The sequence below is a fragment of the Heterodontus francisci genome, chromosome 13 (assembly GCF_036365525.1).
Source record: "Heterodontus francisci isolate sHetFra1 chromosome 13, sHetFra1.hap1, whole genome shotgun sequence".
NCBI lineage: Eukaryota > Metazoa > Chordata > Chondrichthyes > Heterodontiformes > Heterodontidae > Heterodontus > Heterodontus francisci.
The window spans coordinates 35,523,964-35,547,437 of NC_090383.1; the positions used below are offsets into that span (position 1 = coordinate 35,523,964).

The window sequence follows — 23,474 nt, forward strand, 5'->3', positions numbered from 1 at the left end:
GCTTTCGATAAGGTCTCACATAAGAGACTAGCGTGCAAAATGAAAGCACATGGGATTGGGGGTAACGTACTGACATGGATAGAGAACTGGTTGTCAGACAGGAAACAAAGAGTGGGAATAAAGCGGTCTTTTTCCAAGTGGCAGGCAGTGACAAGTGGGGTACTGCAGGGATCAATGCTAGGACCCCAGCTATTCACAATATATAGTAATGATATAGATGAGGGAATTAAATGTAATATATCCAAGTTTGCAGACGACACAAAGCTGAGTGGGAGTGTGAGCTGTGAGGAGGATGCTGAGAAGCTCCAGTGTGATTTGGACAGGTTGAGTGAGTGGGCAAATACATAGCAGATGCAGTATAATGTGGATAAATGTGAAGTTATCCACTTTGGTGGCAAAAACAGAAGGGCAGATTATCTGATTGGGAAAGGGGCAGGTGCAGCGAGACCTGGGTGTCCTTGTGCACCAGTTGCTGAAAGTAAGCATGCAGGTGCAGCAGGCAATTAAGAAGGCAAATGGTATGTTGGCGTTCATAGCGAGAGGATTCGAGTACAGGAGCAAGGATGCCTTGCTGCAATTATACAGGGCCTTGGTGAGACCACACCTTGAGTATTGTGTGTAGTTTTGGTCTCCTTATCTGAGGAAGGATGTTCTTGCTATGGACGGAGCGCAACGAAGGTTCACCAGACTGATTCCTGGGATGGCAGGATTGACGTATGAAAAGAGATTGAGTTGATTAGGCTTGTATTCGCTAGAGTTTAGAAGAATGAGAGGGTATCTCATAGAAACCTACAAATTCTAACCGGACTGGACAGACTAGATGCAGGAAGGATGTTCCTGATGGCCGGGGAGTCCAGGACCAGGGGTCACAGTCTAAGGATAAGGAGTAAGCTATTTCGGACTGAGGTGAGGAGAGATTTCTTTACCCAAAGAGTGGTGAACCTGTGGAATTCTCTACCACGGAAAGCAGTTGAGGCCAAATCATTAAATATATTCAAGAAAGAGTTAGATATAGTTCTTAGGGCTAAAGGGATCAAGGGATATGGGGAGAAAGCGGGAAAAGGGTACTGGGTTTGGATGGTCAGCCATGATCGTATGAAATGGCGGAGCAGGCTCGAAAGGCTGAATGGCCTACTTCTGCTCCTATTTTTCTATGTTTCTATGTTACTCCTAGGGTTAAGCTACAATGAGAGAATAAACAAAACAAGGGCTGTATTCCTTGGAATTTAGAAGGTTAAGGGGTGATTTGATCAAAGTCTTGAAGATAATAAGGGGGATAGGGTAGATTGGAAGAAACTATTTCCCATAGTTAGGTAGTCTAGGACTAGGGGAATAGTTTAAAAATTATAACTATCCTTTCAGGAGTGAAATTGGGAAACACTTCCCCACCAAAGAACGTTAGAAATTTGGAAAAAATTTTCCCTGCAAATGGTAATTGATGCTAGATCAATTGTTAATTTTAAAACTGACATTGATAGATTTTTGTTAACCAAATGTATTAAGCGATATGGGGCAAAAGTGGGTACATTGTCATGATCTCATTGAATGGCGGAACAGCCTTGATGGTCTAAATGGCCTACTCCTGTTCCTATGCTTTCTCTAGCCCTGTGTCCAAATCTTTGATGTACACAGTGAAAAGAAGCAGCCTAAGAACAGACCCACGGGACACTGCTATCCACTTCCAACCACTGTGATTCCTTCAATTCTGACCTCTTGCACATTTCTGCTTTCCACTGCTCCACCATTGGAGGCCGTGTCATCACCATATCCAATCTCTTCACAGTTTTGGCAAGAATTATGTTCTTTTTTGAAATCCATGTTGCCTGCTGATAATTATTTTCTCTTCATCTACATACTTAGTCATTTTATCTTTAATTAATGATCCCAAAATTTTCTCTAGCACAAAAACTGTCCTGTAATTATCCAGGTTAACAGTTAGATCTGTTTTTCTTTTTAAAAATGAGTATTACATTGGCTACTTTCCAGTCTTCCCACACACATTCACTTTTAGTCTAAGTTCTCAGGTCTTCACGATTTCCCTTCCCCCCCCCTCCCATCCAATTTCCTTTAGGATTCTTGGGAATATCCTGTCAGGTCCCACCATTTCCCATTCTTTTAACTTAACTAACCTCTAATGCTTTCCTTTTATTTATATTATCTCATTTCACTCAACCAATCAGGATGCATCTTCTCTCGAATATTCCTTGCTTCTGTAAAGACTGAAGTGAAATACTTGTTACAAATGCGGAGGCTGGAAATCTGAAATATACAGAGAAAATGCTGGTAATATTCATGCTAGGCAGCATCTGTGGAGAGAGAAAAAGTGTTACTGTTTCAGGTCAATAACCTTTCATCAGAACTGTTCTGACGAAAGGTCATCAATTTGAAATGTTAGCTGTTTCTCTCTTCACGGATGTTGCCTGACCTGCTAACAAATATTTTCAGTGTTTTCTGAAACACTAGTTAATTCCGCTTATCCTCTACTATCCTCTCCTCTCAGGAGGTTCGATCTCACATTTAACGATTTTATTACTGATATTTGGAGAATACTTTCCTAATCATCTTAATTTTTTTCTGTGCACCATCTTGCTTCTGGTTTTTCTCAAGATTTAACATAACTTCCTTGCTTTTGTACTCTATGCCTCTATCAATAAAGCTTTTTGTTTAAAAACCACCGTCTCAACTTGTTCTGCCACCGTCAAAAATTTGTATATACACCCAAGTGTCTCTGTTCCAGCACGCTCTTTAAAATAGTATAATTTAGATAATATTGCCTCTCCTCATTCTTCCTACCAAAATGTAGATATAAGGCCAGTAAGACTAAGAGGAAGAGCAGGCAGGGAGATGTTGCGGAGCACAGCGGGACTGGTGGTCTGAAGTGCATTTGTTTCAATGCGAGAAGTATAACAGGTAAGGCAGATGAACTTAGAGCTTGGATTAGTACTTGGAACTATGATGTTGTTGCCATTACAGAGACTTGGTTGAGGGAAGGACAGGATTGGCAGCTAAATGTTCCAGGATTTAGAAGCTTCAGGCGGGATAGAGGGGGATGTAAAAGGGGTGGGGGAGTTGCATTACTTGTTAAGGAGAATATTACAGCTGTACTGCGGGAGGACACCTCGGAGGGGTCGTGCAGCGAGGCAATATGGGTGGAGCTCAGGGATAGGAAGGGTGCAGTCACTATGTTGGGGGTTTTCGACAGGCCTCCCAACAGCCAATGGGAGGTAGAGGAGCAGATATGTAGACAGATTTTGGAAAGATGTAAAAGTAACAGGGTTGTAGTGATGGGTGATTTTAGCTTCCCCAATGCCACTCCAGGCGCTGCTTCACAAACCACTGACCACCTCCAGGCGCGTATCCATTGTCTCTCGAGATAAGGAGGCCCAAAAGAAGAAAGAAGAAGAAATATTGACTGGGACTCACTTCGTGCTAGGGGCTTAGATGGGGCAGAATTTGTAAGCAGCATCCAGGAGGGCTTCTTGAAACAATATGTAGATAGTCCAACTAGGGATGGGGCCGTACTGGATCTGGTATTGGGGAATGAGCCCGGCCAGGTGGTCGAAGTTTCAGTAGGGGGAGCATTTCGGGAACAGTGACCATAATTCCATAAGTTTTAAGGTACTTGTGGATAAAGATAAGAGTAGTCCTCGGGTGAAGGTGCTAAATTGGGGGAAGGCTAATTATAACAATATTAGGCAGGAACTGAAGAATTTAGATTGGGGGCGGCTGTTTGAGGGTAAATCAACATCTGACATGTGGGAGTCTTTCAAATGTCAGTTGATTAGAATCCAGGACCAGCATGTTCCTGTGAGGAAGAAGGATAAGTTTGGCAAGTTTCAGGAACCTTGGATAATGCGGGATATTGTGAGCCTAGTCAAAAAGAAAAAGGAAGCATTTGTAAGGGCTGGAAGGCTAGGAACAGACGAATCCCTTGAGGAATATAAAGACAGTAGAAAGGAACTTAAGCAAGGAGTCAGGAGGGCTAAAAGGGGTCATGAAAAGTCATTGGCAAACAGGATTAAGGATAATCCCAAGGCTTTTTATACATATATAAAGAGCAAGAGGGTAACTAGGGAAAGGGTTGGCCCGCTCAAAGACAGAGAAGGGAATCTATGTGTGGAGCTAGAGGAAATGGGCGAGGTGCTAAATGAGTACCTTGCATCAGTATTCAACAAAGAGAAGGACTTGGTGGATGATGAGCCTAGGGAAGGGAGTGTAGATAGTCTCAGTCATCTCATTATCAAAAAGGAGGAGGTGTTTGGTGTCTTGCAAAGCATTAAGGTAGATAAGTCCCCAGGGCCTGATGGGATCTACCCCAGAATACTAAGGGATGCAAGGGAAGAAATTGCTGGGGCCTTGACAGAAATCTTTGCATCCTCACTGGCTACAGGTGGGATCCCAGAGGACTGGAGAATAGCCAATGTTGTTCCTTTGTTTAAGAAGGGTAGCAAGGATAATCCAGGAAATTATAGGCCGGTGAGCCTTACATCAGTGGTAGGGAAATTATTAGAGAGGATTCTTCGGGACAGGATTTACTCCCATTTGGAAACAAACAAACTTATTAGCAAGAGGCAGCATGGTTTTGTGAAGGGGAGGTCGTGTCTCACTAATTTAATTGAGTTTTTTGAGGAAGTGACAAAGATGATCGATGAAGGAAGGGCAGTGGATGTTATCTATATGGACTTCAGTAAAGCTTTTGACAAGGTCCCTCATGGCAGACTGGTACAAAAGATGAAGTCACATGGCATCAGAGGTGAGCTGGCAAGATGGATACGGAACTGGCTCAGTCATAGAAGACAGAGGATAGCAGTGGAAGGGTGCTTTTCTGAATGGAGGGATGTGACTAGTGGTGTTCCGCAGGGATCAGTGCTGGGACCTTTGCTCTTTGTAGTATATATAAATGAATTGGAGGAAAATGTAGCTGGTCTGATTAGTAAGTTTGCAGACGACACAAAGGTTGGTGGAGTTGCAGATAGTGATGAGGATTGTCAGAGGATACAGCAGGATATAGATCGGTTGGAGACTTGGGCGGAGAAATGGCAGATGGAGTTTAATCCGGACAAATGTGAGGTAATGCATTTTGGAAGATCTAATGCAGGTGGGAGGTATACAGTAAATGGCAGAACTCTTCGGAGTATTGACAGGCAGAGAGATCTGGGCGTACAGGTCCACAGGTCACTGAAAGTGGCAACGCAGGTGGATAAGGTAGTCAAGAAGGCATATGGCATGCTTGCTTTCATCGGTCGGGACATAGAGTATAAAAATTGGCAAGTCATGCTGCAGCTGTACAGAACTTTAGTTTGGCCACACTTAGAATATTGCGTGCAATTCTGGTCACCACACTACCAGAAGGACGTGCAGGCTTTGGAGAGGGTACAGTAGAGGTTTACCAGGATGTTGCCTGGTCTGGAGGGCATTAGCTATGAGGAGAGGTTGGATAAACTCAGATTGTTTTCACTGGAACGATGGAGGTGGAGGGGTGACATGATAGAGGTTTACAAAGTTATGAGCGGCATGGACAGAGTGGATAGTCAGAAGCTTTTTCTCAGGGTGGAAGAGGATTTGCGAGGCAAGTTCTTTACACAGGGGGTGGTGAGTGCCTGGAACTTGCTGCCGGGAGAGGTGGTGGAAGCAGGTACGATAATGACGTTTAAGAGGCATCTTGACAAATACATGAATAGGATGGGAATAGAGGGATACAGTCCCCGGAAGTGCAGAAGGTTTTAGTTTAGGCAGGCATCAAGATCGGCGCAAGCTTGGAGGACCAAATGGCCTGTTCCTGTGCTGTTCTTTGTTCCCACTTTTCTGCGATAAATTCTGTCTGCCAAGTGCCTGCCATTTCACTGCCTATGTCCTCCTTAAGTCTGTTCCTATTCTCCTCATTGTTTACTACATTTCTGGGTTTTGTGTCATTGACAAACTTTGAAATTATGCCCTGTACACCCAGGTCGAGGTCATTAACGTTCATCAAAAAGAGCAGTGGTCCTAACACCGATCCCTGGCAAACACCTATGTACACTTCCATCCAGTCTGAAAAAGACTTCCATTTTTCTGTCCCTTAGCCAATTTTGTATCCAGACTGCCATGCCCCTTATTTACTGTGCCTCTTATTTTATTATCGTTTGCAAGACCACTCCGTCTAGCCATATGTATATATAAGTACAAACGTACACAGTGAGGAGAAGTGATCCTGGAACAGAACTCAGCCTCTCTGTCTTTTCCTTTCTGATTAATTTTTAATCCAATTTGCTACCTTCCCCTAATTCCTTACCCCTTAATCTTCTCCAACAGTCTTGTGTGGTACCTTGTCAAAGGCTTGCCGAAAGTCAATTTCCCCCATCTAATACATTGGTCACCTCTTCAAAGAACTTTCAGATTTGTAAGACGACCTTCCGTTCTGAAATCCATGTTCACTGCTTCTAATTATTTTTCCTTCATTTAGGTACTTAGTAATTTCATCTTTAATTAAAGGATCTAAAATTTTCCCAGCCACAAACATTAAAATAACTGGCTGTAATTATTTAGGTTAGCTGTTTCTCTTTTTGAAAATGATTATTACATTGGCCATTCTCCAGTCATCCTTACACAAACTCTCAAAAGAACCCTGAAATATAATTTCCAGGAAAATATTTCTTCTCCCATTTCCCATGTGATTTTTCGATTTATCCCCCCAGTTAGGTCCTGTCACTTTGCCCTCCTTTAGCTTAACTAATTTTATTTCACCTCTGATAATATATTTCAACCCACTTTTAACCAATTCAGGATTTAGCTCCTCCCCAACATCTTTCTCTTTCATAAACACTGAAATAAAGTATTTGTTGCAATCAATTTCAATTATCAATTTCTGCTTATCCTCCACTCACCCTCTATCCTCTACTACATCACCATGCTCTCCTCTGAGACCCTCCACATTTAATAATTTTCTTTTTACTGATATATTCAGAGAATACTTTACTATTCTTTAATATTTTTGTGATTCTATTGTCATACTCCCACCTTGCTTTCCTTATCTCATTCTTAACTTTGTTACTCATTTTCTCACTCATTTTTACTCTTACCTTTCGGCTACAAATACCCTTTCCTTCAGTTTTAATTTCTAGTCTCTTTTATCCACAGCATGTTGAAACTTGAAGTAGTCTCCTTTTCGCTTTAAATGATAGATATTTATTCTGCAACATCAGTCTCTTTTAAAAATCCCATGCACTAATTTCTCATTCACTCACCTTAGCTAGTTCACGAATTTTAAAAAATCTGGTTGCTCTTGTTTTTGTACTAACCTTTCCCCCCTTTCTATTAGGACCTTAACCATATCATAATATGGTCACCACATTTAATTCATCTACCTGATCCATTTCATGAATTGGAAATGTTGATAACATTGAAAGCCACACGTCCATCTCTCTTTTAACTCTCCAATCACAGCATGACTATTTTGAAAGGCCTCAGTGTTTTTACCTTGATTACCCTATCTGGCAGCTTATTCCAAACACTTTACTTGTGAAAAGTAAATTTGAAAACGGAATCACGAGAAACCTTATTAAAATGTACTTTTTTCTAGTTTCTATTACTGCCCTCTCGTCTTTTCCTGGTTTATTTTTAATATTTTATATATTTCAGTTGGGCCCTCCCCTCTCCAATGACTGCTTTCTTTATACAGAATGCAAAGCCCAATTGTTTGTTATCATTCCTGGAAGCTCATGCCCTTTGTATTTGGCATCAATCTGTTTGTTCTTTCCAATGCTCCTCTCTCCTTTATTAGACTTACCTAATCTCTCCTGCCCCGACTCCTTTTGTTTAAAGGCCTGGATCTTCCTGCTTGTTTTTTTTCTTAAATTCGTTTCCTTCTTTGTTCTTTTCTTACTTGTACTCCATAGCTACTGGTTCCCATGCAAAATCTACACTCGACGACCTGCAGAATCTGTACATTGTTTTTTCCTCCTGGCTGCTTTGTATCCTGATGTGCTTGCTGACAGCCAAACCCTGCTTTTTTTTTAGTTTAACCCAGGAAGTGATTTGTTCCTTTGTTAGCTCCTCCCTCTGCTGTCGATTTCTGCAGGGGCTGAGAGCCTACACAGCTTTCCATCTTGCACACATTATACACTTACATTACATTTATATCAAACATGTTTCTCCACATTTTGACCTCCCCATATTTACTTTTTCTCCACACTTTAGATGCCGCATCGAAAGTTGCCAACCCTCCAGGACTGTCTTAGGAGTCTCAGGAATTAATCTCCAGGACACTCACTGCTACAGGCAACCAGGGAGAAAAATTGTGGGACATTAAAAATAATTGCATATAAATTATTGGAGATGGGGGAAAAAAGACTATTTCACTGACAGCTAAAAATCAGTGAAAAGTCTAATTGTTTCCCAGGGGTAGGAAGGGGGTGCACAGTGAAGATGGACATGTCAGGCGAAGAATATCTGGAGTATGGAGGATAGGGCAATTGGAGATGGAAGGACATGATAAAAGTTCCAGAAAAATAATTCCAACCAGAGATGGCAATTGTACCCATGTCAAGATACTGTGCCCTTAAATTTCCATTTGAAAGGACCATATGGTGCAGTGGGTAAGACACTATCTTCGATACCTCTGGGACCCAAGTTAAAGTGCAAACTTGGCTGATGGCATTAAGGTCTCCACTGTCTGCCTAAAACCTATACTTTACAGTAAGTGTAAATTTGCAGCACCAAATCTATCCCTGATCCAGCACAAATCGACAACAAAAGGGGCTCCAAATCAACAAAAATGAGATGCACATACAGCTATATAGAAAACATGTCCTAAAGGGCTTCACAGAAGCATAAGCAGACAAAAATTGACAGAGCCAAAGAAGGAAATATTATGAGTTGAAAGGTCATAGACCAGAAACGTTAACTCTGCTTCTCTCTTCACAGATGGTGCCTGACCTGAGTATTTCCAGCACTTTGTTTTTATTTCAGATTTCCAGCATCTGAAGTATTTTGCTTTTATTTATTGAAATATTGAGAGTGACTGGAAGCTTGGGGCAAAGAGGTACATTTTAAAGGAAGATTTTAAAGGCAAGGAGTGTTGGAGATTTTAGGGAGGGAATTCCAGAGCTTAGACCTAGAATGGTTGAACGCATCGCCACCACTGGTGGAGCAAAGCGAAGTTGGGAATTAGGAAGAGTCTACAGTTGGAGGAAAAGGGCTCAGAGTTGCAGACCTGTTGGAGTTACAGAGGTAGGAACAGAGGGGTCAGGAAGAGATCTGAATGCGAGGATGAGAATTTTAAATTGGAGATGTTGGAGGACCTGGAGCTAATGGAGCAGTGAACAGAAGAATAATAAGTGAGACTTGGTGCAGGTTAGGTGGGCAGCAGATTTTGAATGAGCTGAAGTTTACAGGGTTGGGAGGATGGGAAACTGCCCAAGAAAGCTTCAAAATAGTTGTGTGTGAAGGCGAGATACAAGTATGGATGAGGGTGTTGCAGCAAATACGCTGAGGCGAGGGCAGAGATAGCCGATGCAACAAAGATGGAGGTCGTTGTGATGGAGAGAATATGGAGTTGAAAGTTCAGCTCAGGTTCAAATCAGATGTTAAGGTTGCAAACTGTTGGCTTCAACCTGAGACTGTGGTGGAGAAGGGGGATGGAATTGGTGGTGAGGAAATGAATTTGCGACAAGAAACAGAGACCGTTGCTTTCGCCTTTCCAATGTTTAACTGGAGAAAATTGCAGTGCACCTAGGAGTGGATTTCAGACCATTTGGCTGGCAACACATGCAGAAGAAGGATGGAGAGAGATGGTGGACAGGTACAGCCGTATGTCATCAGTGTACATGTGGAGCCTGAGCTGTGCCTTAGGATGTTGCAGATGAGTAATAGAAGGGGGCCATGGATGCAATCTTGGGCATAAAGTACAAAATAAAAACATACTAAAGGTTAAAACTGGGCGAGAGCAAAGTATAGAGCTTCATGGATAGAGAGACTAGAATTAAACTGAAACTTAAACGAAAGGTACATGACAGAATGATAGTAAGAAATATAGTAAGTGCAGTAGAGGTGAAAGCGGAGAATAGAAGGGCTAAAAGTGAATTTCAAAATGGCAGCATAAAAGGAAATAGTAAGGGCTTTTATAAGCACATAAGTAAAAGAATGGTTGAAGAAAAGCAGAAATAAAGGAGGAAGTCCAATTGTGCAGGATGAAGCTATGGTATAAATATTAAATATTTTGCAATTTTTTTCACAAATGATAGTGGAAGTGCAAGAAATAATGGTATGATAAAAACTTATATTTATATAGTGCCTTTAACAAAATATCAAAAGACGCTTCACAGAAGCATTAAAAACAAAAAATGACACCAAGCCACATAGGAGATATTAGGTCAGATGACCAAACCTTGGTCAAAGAGGTAGGTTTTAAGGAGTGTTGAAAAGAGGTAAGTGAGCTGGAGAAGTGTAGGGAGGGAATTCCAAAGCTTAGGGCCTAATTTAAGGTACAGCCACCAATGGTGGAGCGATTAAATCATGGATACTCAACAGGTCAGAATTAGAGCAATGCAGACATCTGGGAGGGTTGTAGGGACTGCAGGAGATTACATAGATAGGGAGGGGCAAGGCTATGAGGGATCTGAAAATAAGAATGAGAATTTTAAAATCAAGATGTTGCTTGACCGGAAGCCAATGTAGGTCAGCAAGAGCAGGGGTTATAAGTGAAAAGGACTTGATGTGAGTAAGGATTTGGGCAGCAGAGTTTCGGATGACCTCAAGTTTAGACAGAGTAGAATGTGGGAGACCAGACAGGAGTGCATTGGAATAGTCAAGTCTAGAGGTAACAAAAGCATTAATGAGAATTTCAATAGCAGATAAGCTGAGGCAGGGGCAAAGTCAGGTGATGTTATGGAGGTGGTAAAAGGCAGTCTTAGTGATGATATGAATGTGTGATTGGGAGCTCATCTCGGGCTCAAATACAACACCAAGATGGCGAATAGACTGGTTATGTCTCAGACAGTTGCCAGGGAGAGGGATGGAGTCAGTAGCCAGGGAACTGAGTTTGGAATGGGGACCAAAAACAATGGCTTCAGCCTTCCCAATATTTAAATGGAGAAAATTTCTGCTCATCCAGTACTGGATGTCACATAAGCAGTCTGAATTTAGCAACAGTGGAGCAGTCAAGAGAGGTGGTGAGGTAGAACTAGGTGTCGTCAGCATATATGTGAAAACTAACATTGTGCTTTCAGATGCTGCTGCCAGGGGACAGCATGTAGATGAGAAATAGGAGGGGGCTAAGGATTGCCCCAGAGGTAACGGTGTGGGAGCAGGAAGAGAAGCCATTGCAAGTCATATTCTTGATACAATTAGATAGATAAGAATGGAACCAGACGAAAGCAGTCCCACCCAGCAGGAGGACAGTGGAGAAGCACTGGATGAAGATGGTATGGTCAACCATGACACAGGCTGTAGTGAGGTCAAGAAAAATGAAGAGTGATAGCCTAATTTTGTCAATCACAAAGGCTGTTATTTGCTCCTTTGATGAGACGGGTTTCAGTACTCTGGCAGCAGCTGAAACCGAATTGGAGGGATTCAAACATGGACTTCTGGGAAAGATGGGCATGTATTTGGCAGGCGACAACACATTCAAGGACTTTGGAGAGGAAAAGGAGGTTGGAGACGGGGTGGTAGTTTCCAAGGACTGCATAGTCATGGGTAGGTTTTGAGGAGAGATGATGGCAGATTTAGAGAAAGGGAAACACCTGAACAGAGAAAACATTAACAACATTGACTAACGTGGGAACCAGGAGGGGAAGATGCGTGGTCAGCATTTTAATGGGAGTAGGGTTGAGGGAGCAGAAGGTGGGTCTCACGAACAAGGTGAGCTCGGGTAGGGCATAAGGGAAAGATAGAAGTGAAACAAGAGAAAGATGAGAATTCAGGGCGAGGACAGGGGGGAATATTATAGGAAGTCAGGTCGGTGGGCTAGTGGAAGGAAGAGACACGTCAGAGGTAGCTGATCAGATGGTGTTGATCGTAGTGACAAAGAAGTACATGAGCTCCTCGCACTTATTGTTGATGAGGGTGGAGGACAATGGGGAGATGGGTTTAAGAAAATGTTTCTGATGACCGGTGACTGACCTGAAACGTTAACTCTGCTTCTCTCTCCACAGATGTTGCCAGACCTGCTGAGTATTTCCCAGCATTTTTTTGTTTTTATTTAAGAAAATGGTTTGCAGTAGAGAAAAGAAGCCTAGGGTTATCTTTGCATTCCAAGATGATACTGGAATAGTGAGCAACTTTAGCAGATGAGACCAGGACCAGATAGTGATTTATGTGGTCTGTCAAGATCTGGCAGTGGATGGCTGAACCAATTGTCCACTGTTTGCTTCCCTTGAACTTAAGGGAGCACAGGTGCGGGCCATAACGGTTTTGGGGCGGGGCAGGGTGGAATGGCCAGGGCGAGAGAGTAATGGTTTTATTGGGGACTGGGGCATCAAAGGTGGACGTGAGGGTGCAGTTCAGCAAATCAGTAGCTGCAGAAATATTGTGCTGAAAGGACGGCCAGAGGCAAGGCAAGTTAAGATTTTGAAAGTGCTGTTAAACCCCAGAAAGCTGGTTATGGGAAGATGATGCCAGAACCTATCTTTATTCAGTTTCACATTTATTGTGCACAGTCAAAGGATGACAAACTTGTAGCTCCTCACTCAAAACCCTCCACCAGTCTCAGTAAATGTCTGCTTATAAGTGCTCAAGGAAGACCCCAATTAACACCCTCCCCCTGCATATAATCAAATGATTGATACACAATTAACAGTGCAGCTTTTGGTGAATTGGGGGGATAGTTTTTTCCAGGGGCAGATACAGAAGGATGAAAGGTCATCCACCAAAATGTTAAGCTTATTTTTCTCTCTCCACAGATGCTGCCAGACCTGCTGAGTACTTCCAGCACCTTCTGTTTTTATTTCAGATTTTCAGCATCCGCAGTAATTTTCTTTTGCAGATTGGTGCGATGGGACTAACAAGGCCAAGGGGGTGGCTGTGAATATAGATTGGGGTGACTACATGGAGGTAGAGATTCAGGGAGGAGAAGGTGGCAGTGAACTCAGTGGAGACAGAGCATGATGAGTTGAGATGGAGGTTGAAATCACCGAGGATGAGAAGTCATTTGCTGCAGAGGCTGAAGGAGGAAAGTGGGGAAGATATCTTGGTAAGCAAGTCATCATAAATGGGAGGGCGGCTGAGAACAATGAGATTGAATGAGAGGTGAGGGGGCGGAACAAAGTGAGACGCTCAAAGGAGGAGAAGATGCCAGAGGACTAGGGAGTCAGGCCAAGGTGTGATCTGGTGATAAGCACCACACCTCACCGTGGCGCTGTTAGCGGGGCAAGTGGTGGAAGATATAGCCAGGCGGGAAGGCTTCATTAAGGGGAAAAAGGTGCCTTCGCCCGTCAACCAGATTTCGGTTAAGGCCATGATATTGATGCAATTGCCCACAATACGTTCACAGATGACAAGGGCATTGTTCACACGTGAATGGATATTCTGGTGGGAGATGCATAGAGGGGACAGCAGCAAAAGAGCAGAAAAGTCGAGGGGTACTGAAGAGCTGGGGGTAGGGAACTGGGAGAGCAGAGTACCGGAGAGGGAAGAATTGAAAGACATAGAACCGTAGAAAAATTATGGCATAGAAGGAGGCCATTCAACCAGTCACGTCCCTGCCAGCCGTGAAGAAAAAAAATAGAAACTAGCCGTCCAATCTAATCCCACCTTCCAGCACCTGGTCCATAGCCTTGCAGGTTACAGCACTTCAGGTGCATGTCCAGGTATGTTTTAAAATAATTTTGGGTTTCTGCCTCCACCACCGTTCCTGGCAGTGAACTCCAGACACCCACCACCCTCTGGGTGAATAAGTTTTTCCTCATGTCCCCTCTAATCCTTCTACCAATCACCTTAAATCTGTGCCTCCTGGTAATTGACCTCTTCGCTAGGGGAAACAGGTCCTTCCTGTCTATTCTATCTAGGTCTCTCATAATTTTGTACACCTCAATTAAGTCACCCCTCAACCTCCTCCCTGAATTTCTCCCTCCTTGATGATAGAAGAGAGGGATCTAGGAGGGGTAAAGAGAAAAGTTTAGAAAAAAGCAAAAATGAAGACAAGTGATGGGCTCAGGTCTGGATCGCAAGCAAGTTAAGGGAAATTCTTCAGCAATCTACCTGAGCTGATACAGAACTGTGTTAATCACGTTAGATGAGGTTTTTCCACAAAGGTCTGTTATGTGGTCAAGGACGTAACGTAGAAACAGGCTGTTGTGGAGCCAGAGCTGGGCCTGATAAGAGGTTGGGAAATGAACCTAAACCCTGTATGGGAGAAGGTAATAAGATATCCATACAGAGATAAGTCTAGGTTAGGAGGGGTCCGCCTTGGGTATCTATTCCCCTGTAATTGGACAATTGACTGGGCAAATATAATTAAATGAATGATTGATGTGAGATAACCACTTGTCCCCAACATAAAGGTACATAAACAGGCAGTCACAACGGGAAGGAAAACAAATGGAGAGCAGCTCCCTGAGATGGATCCATGCTAGCTTCAGCTCAACACATCAGACAGCTTGAGACATGGCCCAAGAAGAGTTCATCACTGCTGGTTGTACAGATCAAATGTTCCACCTCGTCGTCTGTCCATCTGATCCGGGGCCAGTATACTGCTCTCACCTGTTATGAATCGTATGTTTACTGTGTCTATTGTCACGCACATCAGAAGTGCGATGATACAACAGTCACAGACTAACTCTGAAGAGTCATGAAAAAACCAGCATTGTCTTTAAAATAAAACCTTTATTTTAAAAAGTGAACAATGGTCCAAAATGGCTAAAGAAAAGGGGATTAGCCTTTTGTGCATCCAAACAGTCTGACAAAGACAAAGGACAAATTTTCAAAGTCAAAAATTGTTCATGAAACTCATCTTACACCAATCCTATAAACATTCTAGAATTGAATGTCTTCTTCTAAAACAAAGGTGGTGTGAAGTAGCCATGTCCTGGGCCATTGTGCGATTTAAAAAACTAAATCTTAAACACTATTGAGATAAACTTGTGTCTAAAGATCTTATAACTTCTTATTTTAATCTAACTCTCCATTCACACACATACATTCAAAAACTAACAGTTAACCGGCTTTAAAAGCTGAGTTTTTAAAAATTAGCTGTCTCTTAAGAATAAATAAACTTAAGTTTTAGTAGGTTACGTTCCAGATGAATGAGGTCTTCTAATGTGGATTTGATGAAAATAGTCCATCAGAAGATAGGCATTAAACTCTTCAGCTACAGCAAGCATTAAACAGTTCTTTGAACGATGTGCACAGCAATTCAAACGGTTTCTCAACAAAGGTGGCTTTTCTTCTTTACTCAGGGAATTGGCTTGTAGCGCCTTGTAAAAAATTTCTGAGAGAAAGTAAAACAGCTCCTTTTCTTCGCTGGAAAGTCGCTCAGAACTAACTGGTTTCAGCCAGTTTCTACCAGTTCCACACACAAAGTGGAATCATACCATGTGAACTCTCCTGCTGTTGCCCAGGGTAACAAAAAATGCAGCTGTGGCACACTGTCTCTCCAGAATGTTCTCTCCCTTAAAGGTGTACTGTTTTGACAAAGTCTTAAAGGCACACACACTGTTTTTAAATCTGAGGAGAAAAATAATTAGATCCGTGACAACGCGCGAGTGAATGAGGCTGAGATAATTTTGGGATAAGGCGTATTGATCAACAAACAATAGACTTTCTATTTTTAAAACCGACAAGAAAACCTTTTATAAAAACAAGAAATGCTGGAACCACTCAGCAGGTCTGGCAGCATCTGTGGAAAGAGTTAACGTTTCGGGTCAGTGACCCTTCATCGGAACTGACAAATATTAGAAAAGTCACAGGTTATAAGCAAGTGAGGTGGGGGTGGGGCAAGAGATAACAAAGGAGGTCTAGATTGGACCAGGCCACATAGCTGACCAAAAGGTCACGGAGCAAGGGCAAACAATATGTTAATGGTGTGTTGAAAGACAAAGCATTAGTACAGATTAGGTGTTAATACACTGAATATTGAACAGCAGCAAGTGCAAACCTGAAAAAAAATCAGTGGGTAAGCAAACTGAACAAACTAAGATGAAATGAAATAAATGCAAAAAAAAAAAGGTTGTAAAAAATGTAAAAAAGAATGTAAAAAAAGGAAGAAAAAATAACTAAAAATGAAAGTAAAATGGGGGGCTGTCATGCTCTGAAATTATTGAACTCAATGTTCAGTCCGGCAGGCTGTAGTGTGCCTAATCGGTAGATGAGATGCTGTTCCTCGAGCTTGCGTTGATGTTCACTGGAACACTGCAGCAATCCCAGGACAGAGATGTGAGCATGAGAGCAGGGGGGAGTGTTGAAATGGCAAGCAACCGGAAGCTCAGGGTCCTGCTTGCGGACTGAGCGGAGATGTTCCGCAAAGCGGTCACCCAGTCTGCGCTTGGTCTCCCCAATTTAGAGGAGACCACACTGTGAGCAGCGAATACAGTATACTACATTGAAAGAAGTACAAGTAAATCGCTGCTTCACCTGAAAGGAGTGTTTGGGGCCTGGGATAGTGAGGAGAGAGGAGGTAAATGGGCAGGTATTACACCTCCTGCGATTGCAGGGGAAGGTGCCATGGGACGGGGATGAGGTGGTGGGGGTAATGGAGGAGTGGACCAGGGTGTCGCGGAGGGAACGATCCCTTCGGAATGCTGACAGGGGAAGGGAGGGGAAGATGCGACTGGTAGTGGCATCACGCTGGAGGTGGCGGAAATGGCGGAGGATATGGAGGCTGGTGGGGTGAAAAGTGAGGACAAGGGGAACCCTGTCACGGTTCTGGGAGGGAGGGGAAGGGGTGAGGGTAGAGGTGCGGGGAATGGGCCGGGCACGGTTGAGGGCCCTGTCAACCACAGTGGGGGGAAATCCTCGGTTGAGGAAAAAGGAGGTCATATCAGAAGCACCGTCATGGAAGGTAGCATCATCAGAGCAGATGCGTCGGAGACGGAGAACCTGGGAGAATGGAATGGAGTCCTTCCAGGAGGTAGGGTGCGAAGAAGTGTAGTCAAGGTAGCTGTGGGAGTCGGTGGGCTTATAATGGATATTAGTAGACAACCTATCCCCAGAGATGGAGACAGAGAAGTCGAGGAAGGGAAGGGAAATGTCAGAGATGGACCATGTAAAGGTGAGAGAAGGGTGGAAATTGGAAGCAAAGTTGATAAAGTTTTCCAGTTCGGGGCGGGAGCTGGAAACGGCACCGATACAGTCATCAATGTACCGGAAAAAGAGTTGGGGGAGAGGGCCTGAGTAGGACTGGAACAAAGAATGCTCGACATATCCCACAAAAAGACAGGCATAACTAGGACCCATGCGGGTACCCATAGCAACACCTTTTACTTGAAGGAAGTGCGTGGAGTTGAAGGAGAAAACCTGTTATTGTCTGGTTATCTGAAAAATAAAGCACCAAGGGGTTAAACTCTTAATACAAATACATTTGCTGCAGTCAGGTGGGGAGTTGAATAGTGGGAGTCATCAACGTCACACCATGTGGCCGTAACACTATTCTGATTATGTGCTGCATTTGAACTGTGACTCCTCAATTGAAACAGCTTGCAACTACTGACCTTTTTGGGTAATCTGTGGCCAGTGATCAAATCTTACAGTGGTGTCAGAGTGGGAGCCTTGGTTTGTCAAAATTGACAGACTCGGTTAACCACGTGATCATTGCTAAGACTGGGTAGGAAACCTTGCCGGGGGTGGGGGGGGGGGGCGGGAGTGCGAAGAAGAGAGAGAGCGCACCGAGTAATTCAAATAAGTGAAATCAGAGCTACAACAGCATTGGCATTTTACAGCGAACAGTTGATAGGTAGCCTAGCAGACAAACAGACATGCCTGGGGTGACAGACACCCTAAGGATTTTAGAGGACTGTAATGGGAATTATGATTGCATTCTCGGCAGGCTCTCTGAGGACGTCCAGAAACACTAACATAAGTTTTTAAAAAAAGGCCGAGATAAGTTGGCCTATGGGGCACACTTGTGAGCCTTACAATTACATAGGAAAAAATAAAGATAAAGTATTGAAGGAACAGGTAGACATGTTACAAAAGGAAAGTGAAGGTTGGCAGAACAACATTGCCATCCTGCAGTTACACTAGGAACTGGAAGTGCATGGTAGGTCACGTGATATGCGTACTGGAACAAAACATTGAGTTAGAGGCACAAAATAGCAGACTAGGTGAGGAGTTAGAAGATGCAAGGAGGGCTGTGAGGGAGTTAGATCGGCACCAAACCATCAACTCCCCCAGAGCAGACCATGCTCCGCCTTGAGCTAAAATCCGATGGTTTCAGGCACAAATTGGACAACAGCAGGCAACTGCAGCTGCTACCTCCAAAACCAGAGCAGTAGACCCCAGCCCTTGTTGGATCAACGTAGTTGAGAACCTCACCATCTCTGCTCTGCCTCCTTTTAGCAGGCATGACAAGACAAATGAGAAAACACTAATATGTGTGGTCACCCAAGCCAGATCGGCACAGCAGCCTAGGAATGGGTCTGACCAAAAGGGGGCCAATGGCCAATCATTCATGATGACTGATGACGAGGGAGAGATCACCACATTTACGCATACGTTCCTTACCTCTGTTGAGGTCAGATGTTAAAAGACAACCTGTGAATGGTGGACCTGAACTCCAGCTCCCTTGACCTCATGTAAAAGCGGAGGAGTTTTAAGGTCACTCATCCAGAACTATAAGGGAACGACCTTAAACAGGTCATCCTGGCTGTGTGCTTCTCGGAGTTAAAACGAGATGGACTAGGAAATCCTGGGCGAGGACACGGTTGAGGATATTGAGGCTGACCTGTGCAGAGTGTGAGGAGGAGGGCATTGACTTCCACCAAGTCCTGGCCAATACCAAGCAGGGTCCTGCTGAAAGCACAAATGCCTTCACAGATAAGCTCCATGACATCTTCTGGCGCACTAGGGATGACAGAAGGAACCAGTTTAATTCACAGGCTTCAAAACCCTCATTTTGAATGGTCTCCAACCATTAGTTTGTAATGCGCTGGGTAATTACATCACCACAAAATACACCCTGGGTACAACTGCGCACCCATTCTGGAACTGCTTGGAAGTAGAACTGTGCTACTGTTCCCAGAGCACCCACTTAAAGATAAAGTAGCAGCTATCAAGGACCTGCTACCCAGCCAGAGATCAGGACCATTTTAAACACCTGCGCCAGGGAAGGGTGCCCCGGTGCACTGCTTTATTGCTACCGGCTAGGCCACTACGCCAGTAACTGCCACAATACGCAGTTGAGACAGCAATGGTGATCAGTGCTATTCCCCCCAGACAAATGGGTCATGTCCCTGTCAAGCAGTGGCTAGAGAGGATCGAGGCAACAATAGGGCGCATGCAGATTAATTAGGAGGTTTGACTGGTTGCCACAGTGCATTAGCAACCCAGGCAAATGGCTCAAGGTACCCAGTGACTTCAGCAGGTCTCTCAGGGAGAGATGACCTCCCCATTACAACATAATGGTGGTGGGAGACCAGTAATCCACACTGCTGATACTGGAGGCCATCAACAATTCATGTTTGACGACATCAGCTCCTCCAACCAGATAGTGTGCCCTAAGTTTTATCAGGCTTTGCCAATTCAATCCAGACAACTGATGCACTGTGACAACCAGCCAAACCTCCTAGTTAATCTGCACGCGCCCTATTGTTGCCTCCATCCTCTCTAGCCACTGCTTGACAGGGACAGGACCCATTTGTCTTGGGGGAATAGCACTGATCACCATTGCTGTCTCAACTGCGTATTGTGGCAGTTACTGGCGTAGTGACCTCGGATCTCTTCCTCTACAGTTAGACACTGACATGTTCAAGTCACAGTCCAGTCACCCATTTATATGGCCATGCAAAATAGACAGGGATTATTGGGTAGCGCTGTGCTCAATAGTTATCAGGCAGTAATTGATTATGCCAAGAATTGTATCTGGTGGAACCTTAAAAATAAACTGCCTACTCCTGTGCCTAGCATACACTCTGTATTTGCGATTAAAAAAAAAAATCAGAGGAGTACAGACTAGCCACTTCTGATGATCCAGAGGTACAGGCAATCATAGAGTCAATGTTGGGTGTATTATGGGTGTACAACCCATAAATATGATCATGGAAAAATGACTGGACCTGAAACATGTTCCCATTAAACAGTACTCTTACCAAGCCAAGAGTATACTGTATATTCCAGCCACCATTGAGGGATTTTTAAAGCAGGATACTGTTCACAAAGGCACATTCACTATTAACTCCCGGATTTGGCCAGTTGGCAGCTGGCGACTGATTACTGCAAACTTAACTCAGTCACCCCCACGTGTGCCCTGGTGATCCAAGAGACACCCATCCTACTTTCCCAAATTCCCAGTGGCAGTACTGTGTTCGCCATCATGGATATCTCCATTGGTTTTTGGAGTATCCCAAAAAACAAGAGAATCAATTCAAAATTTGCATTCGCCTTTGAGGACCAGAGGTATATCTGGACGTATCTGCCGCAAGGGTTCCATAATGCCACTATTTTCGACAAATGTAAGGCAGGGGCACTCCTGCTGGCTCCAGTATGTTGATGATCTCTGCCTTGCCACCACAGACCATGTCCAACATTAAACCCTTTTACAAGAACTATTGCGGCTACATCTGAGAGCCAGATTGAAGGTTCATCCGCATTAGGCCCAAGTGGTGAAAGATTGTGTCATCTTTTTAGGTGGCCAGATTGGATTGTCCGGCATCAGTCCAGACCAGGGATAATGTTGAGAAAATCCAGCGTCTATCCCTGCCCACCTCAAAGACTGTCCTGCGTTCTTTTCTCAGACTGGTGGGGTATCAGCAGATTTTCATTCCTCCATTTGCAGAGGCTGTCGGACCACTGTATGAGCTACTGAAAGGTGATGGAAAGCCGGTCCAACCTGCTGGACTGAAAAGTGCATGGAAGCAGTAGCATAATTCAAGAAAGCTGTTGCCCAAGCCAGGTGTCTTATCTCACCTAATCCTGACAAGCTCTTCCACATGGAAGGGTGGGGCCTGGCTACCATCCTATGCCAAGAAAACGCAGACTACTACCAATTGTATATGCCTCCAAATTCCTCAGGCGGGGGGGTGCTGAACTAACTTACTCTGCCTACGAAAGACACTTGTTAGCCACATTCTGGGCTGTCAAACACTTCACCGACATCATGTGGTTCAACAGAGCGATACTGCACAATCCACATACTCCCCTAAACCTGCTGCTCTGAGCAGGGGACACACTGGTGTCATCAGCTTGGCTGAGCCATTAGATATGACCCAACGTGACCTGGAAGTCACTTCCAAACAGACGACTTTGCTGCCTCAGCGTCTTCTGAATGATGGACTGCTGTATGAATATCCACTCCCCCCATTGGACTTTCACGCGCCTTCAGTCTGGCAGAACCGATTAAAGAGGCACCGACATCTGCATTGACAGATCATCGATCACAGGGTTGGCAAACTGTATACCAGGTCTGGTAACAAGATTATCCAGTGCAGGTGCATTTCTCACTCTGCACAATATGCCAAGGTGGCTGCACTTGTTACTGCCATCCAAGTTACCAGTTCTCAAAACATTAACATTGGTCTGACAGTGCCTATGCTATCAACACTGTCCTTACCATTGTTTATGTGGAGTAATTTTTGTTCTCCCAACAGTGAACAGTGCCTGGCTATGTAGGCAAAGTTACAGCACACTCCCTCTCCACAGAACTTGCACGCCAAGGGTAATTCAATGCAGACAAGGCCGCAAAGCAGGCCACTACAGGTGCCATGTGACCCACTATCTGATCATCTGGAAGCTTGGCCAGTGACCTAGCCTTCTGGCACGCCACATATGATCCTTAATCAATTGTCATTGCATATCATCAGCAAGGTCGGTCTTTTCTGGCTCTGACCACTTGGGCCTAACTCACCTCCCGCTATCAGGATGTAACTGGCACTCTGACACCCACCTTATGTATGGTAGTACCCATGGGTTTTGCATTGCCTGTGTACCCCCAGCTATGGGGAAACAAATTATTTGAACTATTGCATACTCACTACGTAGGGGGTCATTATTCAGCAAAGGCCACCTTTAAATTATCCACCATGACTTAGGTACCTGGGCCATGAAGGAGTTTGAGACCAGAAACTCAGAGGTGTCTTCCAGCTTTCCAGCATTACTCGGGTAATCATTCCAACTGGGCACTATTGCAAAGACCTTCCCTGCCGGACAGGTGTTGGACACACATTCAGGTAGATTTTATAGGCCCTCTCATCATAGCACCCTCGGGCTACAAATATTTTCTGATCCAGATAGACAAATTCACAAAATGGATTGAGGCCTTCCCCTGTAAGGTGAACACTGCCCTCACAGCAGCAAAACAGTTGTGTGAGGTGGTCTGCAGATGGGGAATCCCAATCCAGGTAGATAGCAACCAGGAATTGCACTTTACTGGGAAAATCTTTTAAGAATTCCAACAACTCATGAAAATCACTCATAAGTTGCATGTTGTGCATCACCTGCATTCATCGGGGGTGGTGAACAGGGGCAACTAAACCTTTGAAACAATGCTCAAAATTTTTTTTTATTTATTGAGAGATACAGCACTGAAACAGGCCCTTCGGTGCACCGAGTCTGTGCCGACCATCAACCACCCATTTACACTAATCCTACACTAATCCCATATTCCTACAACATCCCCACCTGTCCCTATATTCCCCTACCACCTACCTCTACTAGGGGCAATTTATAATGGCCAATTTACCTATCAACTGCAAGTCTTTGGTGGTGGGAGGAAACCGGAGCACCCGGCGAAAACCCATGCAGACGTAGGGAGAACTTGCAAACTCCACACAGGTAGTACCCAGAATTGAACCCGGGTCGCTGGAGCTGTGAGGCTGCGTTGCTAACCACTGCGCCACTGTGCCGCCCAGACTGTGCAGACTGCCCCACGCAAAGAATCAACATGTTACTCATATGCCTGATGGCCATGAGAGCAACCCCTCAAAGCAACAAACGTATTTCAATTTACCAGATTATGATGGGACAGTTAATGATACGCGTGCCAATCTTTTCATTTCATCTTTCACCCCACTCTTACAAGGGATGGCCAATCAGAAATGGCTAGAGTCAATGATCGAACATATTCAGAAGATGAACGAGTTTGTGGTCTGGCACACTGGGAAAAGCTAACAACAAATCAAAAAATATTTTGACAAAAAAGGTTCAGCCATTTGAACATCAGGTTTGAGACGTGGTCATAGTCCCAAACTATATAAGAAAGGAGCATGCCTTTGAACTGAAGTGGGTGGGACCCTATGCAATTGTGGACTGAGCCTGGCCTGCTATGTACTTGATCCAGATCCCGAATAAAAAGGGAAAACAAACTGTACATCAGATAAAAACTGCAAAAGAGTAAACAATCCACAACTGCTGTT

The 23,474-nt window shown here is 44.1% G+C and overlaps 1 protein-coding gene across 3 annotated transcripts in view; it reads right to left on the bottom strand.

The window, feature by feature from the left end:
* LOC137376775 (zinc finger protein 271-like) overlaps positions 1 to 23,474 on the bottom strand; it is a 78,716-nt gene that overhangs the window by 19,617 nt on the left and 35,625 nt on the right. The window contains exon 1 of one of the 3 annotated variants that reach the window (XM_068045780.1): positions 7,766 to 7,989. The exons of 1 other annotated variant lie outside the window; for it this stretch is intronic. The gene's annotated coding sequence lies outside the window, so the exon portion shown is untranslated. Of the gene's footprint in view, positions 1 to 2,129; positions 2,225 to 7,765; positions 7,990 to 23,474 lie in introns of those variants that run through there. One more of the 3 variants, XM_068045782.1, reaches the window with a different exon arrangement.